The sequence below is a fragment of the Bombus bifarius genome, unplaced genomic scaffold (genome assembly GCF_011952205.1).
Source record: "Bombus bifarius isolate JDL3187 unplaced genomic scaffold, Bbif_JDL3187 scf7180000007973, whole genome shotgun sequence".
Classification (NCBI taxonomy): domain Eukaryota; kingdom Metazoa; phylum Arthropoda; class Insecta; order Hymenoptera; family Apidae; genus Bombus; species Bombus bifarius.
In genome coordinates, this window is record NW_022884359.1 from 5,637,614 (window position 1) to 5,652,323 (window position 14,710).

General features: G+C 35.7%; 1 protein-coding gene across 2 annotated transcripts in view; it reads right to left on the bottom strand.

Annotated features, from left to right (window-relative positions):
* The window catches only part of LOC117215726 (tyrosine-protein kinase transmembrane receptor Ror), a 351,580-nt gene that overhangs the window by 70,449 nt on the left and 266,421 nt on the right, over window positions 1-14,710 (bottom strand). The gene's annotated exons all lie outside the window — the stretch shown is intronic.

Below are 14,710 nucleotides of genomic sequence, written 5' to 3' on the forward strand. Positions count from 1 at the left end.
TTTTCCTCGTGTTTTCGCAGAGCGAAATATCTCGCATCGGTCGCTCTGCCCGATGAATAATTAATAAGTACGATTTTACAAGCAGCGCCACACTTGTGCGTGAAATTACGAGTAACCGGTGTTTATGAAGTCTGAACAAACAAAGCAAGAAACTTCTTTCTGTTCCACGAGACCTCGATCGACTTTGTTCGTTTAATATTCTCCTGCCGATCGAGAAACGATAGAATCCTCTCGTTTCAATGAGTCCATTCCTGGAAATTCTTTGATCTTTTGTTTAAAACAAATTATTTTTTAATCAATGGAATACGGGATACATGAGAGGAATTTGAAGTATTAATGTATAGCCGGTAATAATAAATTTAATTAAAGAAAATGTTTAATTAAGAGATGGGATTTTGTAAATTTATAGATGCGAATATGCAGACAATCTTTTTATTTTTTCTCTGTATTCAGTAAGATAGATTACCAATGCAAAAAAATAGATATATCGCTTTGAATATTTCTAGAAGGAACTTCTGAAAAGGACCAAAACCATAAAATTTTCTTACCCTCCAATGTCACAATTTCCAACCACTTTTTCTCACACAAATCAAATCTTTTCTTCCTCAACAATTACCTACCACATCTCAGTGAAACTTTTCACAGTTCAAAGCTGCAACCACAAACACAAACTAACAGTCCAACTTGGGGTGCTGGTAGTATATATAATTGGAGATGGCACCCCTGTATTTTCCAAGGATCGTGACAATACTGTCAAAATAAAAAGCTGACGCTTTGTACTCCACGTGAAATATCACTCGTTTATTATTTAGAATGCCTATTGTGACGATTCGATAGTTCGTTAGAGCTGTTTAACAGTTAAGTAGCTGACAGGGGGTGAGGCGCATGTATATTTATACGAGCGGAGACGTGAATTATCTGCAACCGGGGACCATCATCGTGGGAATCCATTACGGTGCGTGTAAAAGGTGTGCCATCTCTTGAAAATAGGAAGACTACAAAAAAAAAAAAAAAAAAAACACCCCACTGACCTCACTAAAGAAATAAAATAGTCAAACTCGAAGATGGTATCCTGTTGGGGGTAGCCATCCACATGTTATTTAGCAATTAAGTTAGAAAAATTTACCAAATGTCCAGCTGGACGAATTGTAAAGTACAAATTAAATAATAATAATAAAAAAAATCTCTCGAAATTGTTACGATTAATTTATACATTGTTATGGATTAATTTATAGTACTTTAGAGGTATGTGATAGAGCTTTATTTGGAATTATTGGCTGATTGCTGTTTACGTTTTAGTATGAGAAAAATTCCTACAAACAATTTGACAAAAACAATATATAATATAGTTCAATGAAGTTCTTCTTTATCTATTCTATTTTGAAAATGAGTTTTGCACAAGTTCGTGAAAGTTTATTGTTTATAGTTATTGATTACTCTTGATTCCAACGTTTGTTGAAAAATGTTATAATAAAAGAAGAAAAAGATGAGCAGAAGGAGGGAAAAAATAGCGAGTCAATTTCCTATCTTTAAACACAATAAAAAAATGTGAATTACTGATTATAAATCGTATCTAATCTAATTATATAATAAGTTTTATAGATGGATATAGATTTCACCAATTAGCCTATAAACGTTCGAATCAAAAGTTTTAGAGTATACCCTTGATCAACTTAATTAAACAAAAGCTATTGCATCATTGAATTTCTAAAATTCTCCAAGAATTTGTAATAAAAGTTCCTGGATAATATCTTCATAAATAAAAGTTAAAGAGTTTGACAAACTCATTGCCACGTCAAAAAACGTTAGTTTGACTAACATAGTTCCAAATCTCTTGTATTTTTCCGCGGAAAAGAATTTCCGCTAGGATCTCCGTAAAGAGTTTCATCGCACCATCCCACGCGACCAAAAACGTCCCAGGACGCATTACCGCGTCACAATGGGAACAACGCCGGGTCTGGCGTAGATTTACGAAAAGATTTTCAAAAGCTGCCGCGTCGCCTGTTCTACGAGGACAACGCGAGAATAAGAACCAGAGGTGGGTTAAGAAAGGCGAAGATCTGAAAGAGCCGCGAGTATTACCATAAGAATAAGAATGCCTGTCACCGGTGTCAAAATACGAGCTATTTCGAGGCAGGAGAAACGCTGCTGTCTCGATTCCCCTCTTCAAAATTTCACGTGGCTCCTCGTCCGACTCAATTCATTTTTCAGCAAACCAGTGTTCGATCGTGCGATCAATTATTCAGTCGATTGTTCGCAAAATAGAACCAAAATTGATGGAGGAAGCTGGAAGAACTTAAACTGATCGTAGAATCAATGGATCTGAATATTTTGAGTCTGTCGTTTGTTCGATGTTTCGATCCGCTAATTTCTTTTAAGGGTGTAAGTATTGGAGATTTTTAGCTCTGAATATTTTAAATTTATAATAACGTAGCGTATTAGGTTGGCCGAAAAGTTTCTTTCGTTTTATAAGAAAATAATAGACGCACAATGCTTTTTGTTTTATATTAGTTTATTGAATTATGTATGAACATAATAATAGAAATATAACGAAACAGATCATATCTAAATCAATAAAATAATATAAAAGAGAAATTGTTGTTCATCTATTATCGCCTTATGAAACCTAATATATACAAATATTATACCAACAGTCAAAGAAGAAATCGGCAGATACGCAAAAAAATACAAGGAAAGAATGACAACACATCCAAACTAGCTGGCTGCTCAAACGAGCAAAACTTTCATAAAAAGAAGACTAAAGAGAAAACACCCCACTGATCTCACTAAAGAAATAAAATAAACAAACTCGAAGATGGTATCCCGCTGGGGGTAGCCAACCACATGTTAGTTAGCAATAAAGTTAGAAAAATTTACCAAATGTCCAACTGGACAAATTGTAAAGTACAAATTAAATATAGCAAAAAAAAAAAAAAAACAAACATAATACGAATATACGTATATTCACATTTTTTTCTATATCCTTTACTCCACACTCATCCGTCATTCCATGTAATGACACTGAAAATCCCTAGCTGCCTCTCGAGATCTGACCAAAGGAAACAAAAAATAGCTAAATGAAATCGGTCGTAAACGAAATCAGTAATCAAGAGTCATTTAGTGCACTGCACCTCCGACTCGAGTACAACAAAGATCCTTCTATAGCCTCGTTTCCCAGTAAACATGTCCTTCCACGTGGTCCCGTTGGAAAGGTGGGCAGCACCGAGGTTGGCGAAAGAAGAGGGACGCGTGACGTAGAGAAATGGCATTTCTAAAGAAGGCACGAGAGGAAGCTCCTCTGACAAGGCTCACAATGCCACGGGACGCCCTGCTGGATTTATGCGCGTGTCAAAGGCTCGGTATGCACGCGCGAGACTGCACGCTGCACACGTGCAATGCGAGAGATGGAAAATTCTGACGGCGTGCCATGGACAAATGCACGCTCTGATGGGGGCATTGTTGAATGAGGCCGGCCTTCAGCCTCTGCTTAACGCCCCGATTTTTTCGATTTTCCCCGTATTGCACTATCATCTTTTCATATTATTGAATTTTATCGTATACACGTTGAAATATATTTCGATCATAAATTTCCATTGTCAATTTTTCCAAGTCGGTCAATGTTGAAACTCTAGCGATGCGCGATGTTAGTTGACCATTAACACTTTGACTGCCACGCTGAAATCACATGTTTCGCGGAGAACGCCACGGGAGTATTTTTATTATTCAAAGTATAGAATGGCAAAATAATAATAAATTGATGATGTAAGACAACATTTTTCCCCAATGGACCGTTTATCTTGTTGGTGGTCACGGGTGACCAGCGTGGCGTCTTGGTAGCAGTTGATAGTGACATATTATAACAAGGCTTCGTTTATTTCAACAAAACATTCGCATTCGTCATTTCGTCGTAAGCAAAACGTGCAGAATATATTGTTAAAACGTGTAGAAGATATTAGTAAACAGTATTTGCTTATTCTATATATAATACTAAGGTATGTGCACACTTCTAACTTCAGTTATACGATTATAAAGCAACATTTACGATTATTTTCTAAGGTGTGTTTATAATAATATTCGTAGATTACCCCTCGAACATATGGATACAAACACAGTGTACCGTTAGATGCAAGATTTCTTCTCATTTTTTTGTTTATTGATGTTCTAATAAAAATTAACTAATAAAATTAATTTCTAATAAAATTAAACTAATTAATATTTTTACTTAAGTTCTATAAAAAAAAAAAAGAAAAAATATGAATTTGCATAAAATTGTATTTTTATTTCTGTATAGTGTCTATTGGTGGCTGGTTACGTGATAGGTTGGAGTGTTGATTATGCCGTTCTGCAGATAATTTGACTTTGATTTCAAGAGATGTACTTGACTTGAATTAATGTACCAAACGTTGTTATCTGCATTAGTACATTGATTTGAATTGTAGATATTTGGAATTCTGTCGATGTTCCACATATTGATGTATACACATTTGTACATTTGAATTGTAGATACTTTGAATTCGGTCAACGTTAGATTCAGCGTATTAAGACATCCACACTTGTACATTTGAATTGTAGACATTTAGAATTTCATCACTGTTGGATCTTTGATGTTCTCTGGTGATTGCGCTGTAGTGGAATATCGATTCTAGTTGTTCTTTAGGAAGTTTGCGTTTGATTTGAAGGTATATACGTGAGTTGAATGAATAAACTAAACGTCTTTTGATAACTCAACTGTAATATCGTAGAATAGATTTGAATTAGAGATCGGTTGAAAATAGAAAAAACCGTGTACGTCGTCCTTCTGTGGTTCGTTTATATTTAAGAGCGCCTATGTGACTAAAGTCACCTAGTTCTTACAGAGATATGAGAAAAACAAGAAACAAGGTTAGAGCAGAAGGACGGTTTCGTGTTTTAAGGGCGGATGACCGAGAGGTCAGAGTATGCGAGTCGAAAAGCGAGTGTGTTGCGAGAGTCAGAGCTAATTGAGTCGTTGAAGAGTAGAGTCGTTAGAGGTTTCGAGTTGTCGAAGAGTAGAGTCGTGAGAATTGATAGAGTTGTTAGAGAGAGAGAGTGTGTGTGTTAGATTCGTTGTGACGAGAGTGATCAAATAACTGTAAAGTTATTTGATATAGATACGAGTATTGCATTTAGTTCCGTTAAATAAATATCGTTCTCTGTCCAATTTATATCTGTATATTCAGTTTAATATTAATAAATTGTAAGTAATCGGGAAAAAATTTCTATCCTTATTTTCCGATATTACACAACTTTCACATTCAAGTCAGTCACATATTTAACGAATATTTTGAGATACATTCGATATATCGGGATAATCTATGCGTAGATTTAAATTGTAAATATTTAACCTGTAAATGCTGTCATGAATTTAACTCAAAATGTAAATGGCTTTCACCCGATGAGAATTTTCTTTTAATATTATTTTCTCTTAATAATCTTAATGTTATTTATAACTATTGAATCGGCCGGGAAGTTCGTTCTGATTTATATTTCGATTCGATATACATTTTTTGAATTATATAGGTGTCATTTTGTTCCACAAGCTTTTCGCATCTTTCACGCAACTTGAATATTCCAGCCTTCCAGAATCTCTCAGATTTCTCGGCGAAAAACTTTTCAACGCGATCTTTTATATCGACCAAATTCCTTAAAAATCGAAATGAACTTTCCTAGCGATCCATTAGATCGCGGATTTCTATGCGTCTATGAGAAATTATGAGAAATGAATAATATGAGCATGAAGTGTAAATGAAATATTTTATATAGAAAATAAATATTAATAATTACGTTGGTACAATGACTACTGATACTTAAGATGTGAAACTTCTAGTACTATACTTGTAGTACTAATACTATATTTAATAGTTTATTTCAGCTTGTCCTGCACACTATGCTGTGAAATGTTAAAACTCACGATTCCTTGTTTACGATACGAAAACTTGAAGTACACAGTACACAACAGAGGTAGGAATGTTGGATAACATAAACACGGGGTAGATGAATTACAAGAAAATAATATTCCCTGCAGCGAGTAGAAACGTATTGAAAATTAATATTGGAACAAGGAGATCGGTTCTTTCGCGTTCTTTGCTTATCCGGTATTCGTTTTATTTATCGAGTCGCTCGAAGAAGAAAATACGCCGCGTCACACAGCTTTTGTCCCTTACGCGAGCGATCTAGAAGTGGAAGGAAATAAACCAAACGTTTATAACTGGGACAAAGAGTCGAATCGCGGAAGAGAGAAAACAATGACGCGAAAGATTTCATTCGTGATCCGTGAGCCGGCTTTCATTTCAAATGAGACTTCGGCCGACTCGTTTCGTCGCGAGAGGCACTGCCCTTTCGCTATACTTTTTATATAGGGTGTTCTACAAAATTTCAAATTTCCCTTTTATTATACCTAACATAAATTGACAAAAGAGGTTACTATAGCCCGACTGCGGCTCTTTATACGTTTACGAGGAATTTCAAGCTGCAAAAATGCACGAAACAGACATCGTATGCAAAAATACACAAATTATTCAAATTGTAGAATTCGCTACAGCGTTTAATTCATAAAACAATTATAAATTGCCTTTTATTAAAACTAATATTCTTTAAAAATAAGACAATTTTTTCTTTAAAATCTGTCGTATAATTAAACGTTATCGTCGAGAAGAAATTGTTTACGTATTTTCGAGCTGCGATAAGTGATGGAGAATATCTCTCCATTTTGGTACAATTTTATTTTCGAAGAAAAAAGAGAAAGAAATATAAGAACATTTTGTCTAAAGATCGACGAGTTACAATGAAAAGTAAACGAGCAGAAACGGATCGTTGAAGTACAGTTCTGTCACCAATTCAACCCGTCTGGTCGATACATTTAACAGCTAAATGCGTCGGTGACTGTGAAGAGACAATTCCTAGTTGGTCTCTTTCGAGACTCAGGACTACTCCTTTCACGTGCGGACCACGTTTCGTCGATTTTATGTTTAATTTCGTGCCGGTCGTTACGTGAGCCACATCTTTCTACCTCTTTCACAAGGTAAATGCGATCAACGGTTTTCCACGGAGGAAAAGGACCATCATTCAGAAGCACGTCTCGTTTAATGTGATAATTCAACAGACATAGGGAACCTTCATGACCATCTTGCTAATTATTATCGACGAAAGGACGATTGATTTTATAAAATCGACACTTGCTTTATAATTTCGTTTCTCGTCAAATAGCGTTTTACATCCATTATTTATTAATATTTCATTAATACATTGGAAAATTATGAAAAAGTGAAGTTTATAATTTATAATCAGTCGATTATAAGATTAAAGGAGTAATATTTTTAGCAGTTGAAATATACGATTAGAGTCGAATTTTTAACCCTGCTGCATTTTTTTTCTTTTTTTGGTCATTATCCATACAATCGTATTTTTAAAAAATGTATTTCAAGTTTGGGTCAAATATGAGGATCATTGGTATACGTCTAACAACTTTTCGCTCCAAATTTTCTTAAATCATTAGAAATCCTCGAAAAGAGATTGAAGTGTAAAAATTCGAGGACCTTATAACTTCAGTGTTAACACCAAAAATATCGGACGTATGTATATGCACGTGCATTGAGGTTTGCGTTAAGGAAATTTAATTCTAAAAGCCACTTACTTATACCACGTGAAAACACGTTAAAAGAACGAATGTTTCCACTAAACTTGCTCCGATTATCTTATCAGCGTCTACCCTCCATCTAATTAATCCCACGCGCTTCTACTCTGTCGCCAAACGTACCCCATTCTCTTTCGTTCACTCACGTATCTCCATCACGTCGAAACAATTCTACCCGGTGAGCGGTGAACCTAGAAACGTGCGTGCAAACGCAACTTCCATGCCGACAAATTCGTTATCTTGATCGGGATTAAAGTCGAGGGCGGAAGTGACGGCCGGAAGAATTCGCGTGCGCTGCTGCGACAAAATCCACTAGGTAGGCTGTCGCAGAAACGTGTTGCAGGAGCCACCGCGAACAATATTTCCGCGCGGTGAAACACGGCCATGTTCGTTATCGCGGTGCATATTGGACGCATTATTCAGCCAGGTGCCGGTATCAGCGGATACGACTGTTGCGTGAGGCGACGCGACGCTGCGTGAGGAGAGCGTCGCGGACCGCCCGCGGTGAACACGGAAATTTGTTCGCTCTCCGTGTACCCTTCGGTTTTTCACCACCTTCGAGGGGAACGAAGAGCGAAGAAACCGGTGAAAGCGCAGCGATGGAATTACTTTTCAGAAATTTTGGTTTACGGAAGCGAAGATGTATCTTGCAGGGATCGAACGAAACTGTTAACTGTTACAAATAAAAGTGATTTAGTGAATATTCGACTTTTTAATCGTTTCGTTTCGTTTCTGTTTTAAGGTAACTTTGTACGTGAACGTTATAAACTGTGTTGTAAGAGTTCAATTATTAGGTCGTCCGAAAAGTTGCTTTCGTTTTATAAGGAAATAATGGATGCACAACATTCTACGTTTTATATTATTTTATCGAATTACGCATGATCCATTTTATTCTATCAAAATAAAGATGGCAATTAGATTTCATATTTGTATAAAGATACGTCGTTGTAAAAGACGTGTCTGTAAAAGAAAGACACTTTCCGGACAACCTAATATAATAGTCATTTTGTACTTTATTACATCCATATTGATTTTAAAATTGCGACTATTGCTTATTTAAATATTTTTGCGAGAGAATTTCGTTTATTGGAATGTATGTCTGATCTTTAACTTTACGTCAAAGTTTTAATATCGCGAGAATTGATTGTAATTTTAATAAATATTAAAAAAAAAAAGTTTTAATATCCAATAATGAACCGCGCGTGAGCAATTTGTTAAGATTTAACCGCGCCGACGGAGTTCGATCGAATTTCTTATGAGTTAATACTGATTGAGTGGAAAGCGTCAAAAAGTTGATTGCCTTAAAAGATCTTGACTGAAGTAAATGTCGAGTAATAAATGACTATTTCAGCCCGAATTCCGATTGCTTCGGGAGATATTGTCTCGACTAAACACTGACCAATGATTGATTGCTCGTGCCTGTAGCTGATCGCCTGTCTTGATTACGACCTGACTAAATAGTGATTAATAACTGACTTTGCACGTGTTTACTACATCTTCAGCTTTGGTCTACAATAAGCTTCCAACTGTAATACAATCGATGGAGAACGAGATTGTTTAACGTGTTAGCGTTTTTCATTTTTGTATTTACACGGATTAATCGAATAATTTGTTACAAGATATTTGTAATTGATCGAGTAATATTCATTTATTAACCTGTAACCGATCACTTATTGACTTTGGATCGATTTGTTAGCGGGTACCTTTTGATTAGAGACAAGCAAAACAATAGTTTAACACTATTTAATCACGTTGAAGCGATTGTATGTTATATTCGTAATAATTGTTCATAGTTTATTTGGATCTTTAAATTACCTCAGTTATTAATTAATATTTCAAGCAGTAAACTATTTCATCGAATACCAGGTGTTTATTGCCTCGTAGAGATAACAAAATATTTGTAACAAAATGATTTTTAAAATATCAATTTACTATCTTACCAGAATTTTGTTCTCACATTGAATATGCGTTCATTATCAAGCAATCTATCAACTTTTGAAACATTTGAGAAGAATTGGAATAGAAAATAATCGGGATTTAATAAGAACCGTGGAAAATATTAACGCAACACACAGTCTAATAGATACAAACGAACGCTCGGCTGCGTTCGATGAAAACCAGAGGGAGGGGGTGTACTGTTTTCTTTCCAGCCAGGCGACATTAATCTTAAATTCTTAAGTGAAAAACAATGATTAATGGGCGAGTGCTCGCGCGCGTCTGTGCTAATAAAGCGATCACGATGAAGAGAAATATCTAGCGTTGCCGGTGGCGTGCACCCCTGCCGTGGTAGGAAGGGGAAATAAATGCCTGCTGATATAGAGGAACCTCGTTCACCCCTCGCTAGTCTAAACTTAAATTATTTCTCGCGTTTATTCTTTTCTAGAGAGCACAAATTGTTTCCATTCTTCTCAATGTTGTATATCAAGTATACAGTGAATTTGTTTCAATTCTCTGCTGAATTTGTATGTACGCGATAGTTGGAATTCTTCTAATTATTAACTTTTAACGTCGAATGTTTCTTCATTTTTACTAATTGTACTATATCGTTGTTAGAATGTGATTAGAACTGATAGTGACACTTAAACGCAAATAATAACCTTTTACGTGAATATACAGTGGCTCATGAAAGTAACACTTATCGCAGTCATTCTTTACGAATATGCATTATACGAAACCTTTTGAGACGTTTTTGGCATTGTAACGAATTACGTGATTATGATATTAAAATTTGAAACCAATCCGAAAATGTATATAGAAATTACAAAACGTATATTGCAAATATGCACTTGGCGAAAATTGGTATACAGCGTGAACGCTAGTCTTAGATATACAACAATTAATTCAACACTTAATTTCACTAAATATTGTGGTTTATTGATACCTGCGGTAAATTTCTTACATTAGCAAAAGCTTTATTCAGTGAAGATTGAAAATGAAAAAGGTTCCACCGTTGCATTAACATTGTCCCTTATGTCTCTTTTCGTCGAGCCGATTCTTCCATCTCTCGGATCGCATCTAATAAATCGAGCCCTCTATACGATAATTGATCTATCTACGCTAATTCAATACCAACTATTAAATTCCTCTGCGGTAATTCTGAATTGCTGTAAAATCACAAACACCGTCGAAGCATTCTTCGATGATCTTTGACGACGACCAAATGATGCGAAATAAAACGAGTGACACAAAGCCAGCGTGCTTTTTGTCGTAGAATGGCGCATTTCGGCGTGCGAACAGGAAACGCTGTTCGGCAGTATCGATTAAACTGCGATCCTCACCGGCCACGTTAATTTCTAACCCCGGCCCGATATCGAGTTCGTTCGTAATTACTTCAATTAAATCAAACGAAAGACAGCTCGCGGCCTATGCAGTCAGACTAGCAAACGAGCTCGTAACTGAAAACTCGATTCACGTGTTAATTAATAAGCACCGGTCGGTCGGCATCGAAAAGTATTTTCCGCCGTGCGAGCCGATTTCATTCCTATTTTCGTCGCACCTGTGACGCGCCTTTGACAGCACGCGACGCCACTTTGCGAACCGTCAATCGAATTTTCGCCACTTCCTAGCTATTATGGTTTAAAAGTCGTCTCTTATCCCCCGTTTCGCTTTATTTCATCTGAATTCTGAGTCGAGTAGTTTTAATTTTCTCTCTGCTTCACCCTTTGTTTCTTGTGTTCCAATAAGCGTCGTTATAACAAAACGTTATAGTCAACTATAGTAACTCTATAACTATCGTAATACAAACAGAGTTTGAAGAGTTATGTCAGCTATATGCATACATAATGAAAATTTCATGGAAATCGCTTAAAGTTACTAGAAGCTACGAGCTTACAAGTTAAAAATAGTTACAAATAGTGAATCTACATTTTTGTCCATCTGACCATGTCACTTTTTTGCTTCTGCATCAATCCATTTCCATGAAATTTTATATTTTTGTGCTGTTTAAATTTTCACTGCAAGCTCAGATAAAAAAGTTGCAAAAAGGAGCTTTCACTGTTTTCGTCGCGATTCCACCCAGCTGTCTTCTCCCTGGTAGTCAACCCTATTTCGCATACTTCTTTAGTTTCAACTATCTGTGCCCAGGTCATTTTTTCCCTCCGTTTTATCAATCTCTTTCTTATTTCCTTAGCAATCTCCGCTGGCGTCTTAATGTTCTTTCTTACGTAATCTCTCAGTGTTCTCTTCCATCTTTCTTCTATTCTTTCTGCAATTTCTTTCTCTATTTAATTGTACTTTAGTTCATATAACCGATTTATTTTCCACACTTCGTTTCATAACAACAGATTTCTCTTTTATTTCTATAAATTTGTGAATTCTTCTTCTAATATCTTTACCTTCTTTACAATTTTTCGAAGTTTCTTAAACGTTATATCGTCTCTTGATTTTGTTTGTTTTAGCGATTTGTTGTTACATTATTTCTATTTTCCTTTTTCCTTCGAATATTATTATTATTATATTTTTTTCTCTATGACAAAATTTCCTACTATTTCACAACTTTTTAAACATTACGTTATACTTCTCCCTTTTACTATTTTATTATCTCGTTCTTGTTATTAAATTATTATTACTATTTCTTTCATTTTCTCTAAATAATATTATTAGAATGCTATACTATCATGTTAATTCTTCGTAGATTTTTCTTCCGATTTAGTACAATTTTTAAACATTAAAAGTTTTAAAAATATATATCTATTTTGATAATTTATTATTACTATTGTTCGGTCCTCCTTCCTTCTGTGAACAATATAATTACAAAGCCCTCACTATAATTGTCCATAGGATTCTCTTTCAGTTTTATAACTTCACGCTTTTTCCCTTTGTCCTTCATTCATTTCCTTTGTACCTTTCTTAGTTACTTTCTTCTTTTAGCATTTCAGCTGTCTTTCAGAATTCACACGCGTTTCTCTTACTCCTTTAACACCGTTGGAAACAAAAAAGGGAATGTAACACGAAAGGACATTCTTTACATTATCCTTTTTCTCTTTCTTAATGAATATACTATACATCTTTTGCTTTGTCCACAATGTGCACATAATATACAATGACTACAAAAAGTATTTGTATAGCGCTGCATTAATTATTGTATCAATATTAATTATAAATTTAATAGTATTTTTATGCGATTTTTATACGATTTGATATTACGAAAAGGAAATGTAGAACCTAATACGAAGCTGCTTAAGTGGAAAAAAGGACATGTATAAATACCTTTATTAATCACTGTATGCATTTATAATAATCCTTTCTGTCGGACAATCCTCGTATAACCGAATAATATGAAATTCAAACAACTAATTAATTATACAGTTTATTTCATCATCCAATTGGCCTATAATTTTGCATTAATTGAATAAGTTGTTTCAATCCATGTGAGCTTTCTGCCTATTAATATCACACAATCGAATCGGGACGGTAATCATATTTGAATTTACTAACCTAACGTTACCACGTGTCGATTAAATTCAAACATTTTGTCGAGAAGCATGAAATTACATTTCCTCTCTTGTCTTTCCTGTCATTTTATTCGTTTATTCGCATTAAAATCGTTGTAATATTACAAATTGTTAAGAGAATACAAACAAAACGTACGAAGATATCTGTTTTAATTCACTTGCTTTTACCAGATGTAGTATTCGCAGTACCATTATATACAAATTACAAGTCATAATTAGTATCAATCAATCTCAATGTTCCAACGCAACAACGTTCCGAATAAAAAAAACGGTGAAATTCCTTGCAGCAGAGTATCCAGATCATCGAAGTTTCATCTAACCCGACGCAATTTCCTAAAATATACAAAATTATTAAGGATTTTTCGTTAGCGATCCAACGCAATCCTGGCGAGAGGAACGTGGCTAAATTTTCGCTAGACCCCGAAACAGAATGACCAACTTCGAATTAATCCAGCGTTGCGTAACCTTCGAATTTACATAATGTAACAAATAATATTCAATTCTCCATCCGACGATCTAATTATCCCAACAATGTCACCGTCGTTTCAGTCTACGTTCACCCTTCCACCTTTCAACTCTCTCTATAGTCGGCCGTCTTTCTCTTTCCGTCTCGATCTCGTTCACTCCCATTCTACCAGTGACAATGACATAATTGTTTCGCGGCAGGAAAGACTCGCGAGACCGTAAGTAATTCCAGCCACCCTTACTCGCTCCTAACCCTGGTGGGTGAAGAGGAGGACGAAGAAGAGTAGAGAGGGTAGTACAGGCTTCTTGGTGTTGATCGCAAATTAACTCGGCCTAATTAATGACCCACTTATCCAACCCTTAGGCTTTGGCTTCGACCAGCCGTTTTAACGATCAAGGCGATGCAACCGAAGGAACACGCTTCTGTTTCCTGCAGCCTTCCTCATTTACCGCCGCGGAATGGCTTTCGTTTAATCGAAGATGCACGAAGGGGAAGCATGAAATTAGAGGCGAGGGCAATTCTTGCGTAAACGCGTGTTTAATTTTGCTTTGATATTCTGACAAAAGGTTCGGAGGCCTATGTGTTTGTTCCAAGAGGAATGGAGATTTCTTTGTGATTGTGATTTTCTGTTATATTGAGCATATTTGTCGATGATAGTAACAGGTTGTGAGCAGCTTGAATAATTTTTGCTTATTATTATTATTATATTATTATTACGGCTTACATGTATAAAATAATATCAGCAAAAGACCATGCATCCATGCTTTAAACTATATCACACAGAATTGTACTATTATCTCGTTCGCATAAACGAGATTTTATCGCGAGTACTCTAAGATTTAGTTTAGATGATAAAATAATATAAGAAAATCTGTTAAATACTCTCCTCACACGTGTAAACCGGACATAATTAATCGACCACTTATTCAACCCACCACTTCCACTCGCGTCGAAGCACACGACGATCAAGGTGAGCCAACCACAAGAACGCGCCGACATTCTTTCACCTACGCCTCCTCCATCAATCTGTCAAAGCGGGCCGTTCCAATTAATCAGCAGTCTCGAAAACACGAGAGTACACGGTCCACGTGCGATGTATACGTTTCTACGCGATTCTAGCGTACGATCGGTAGAAAAGTA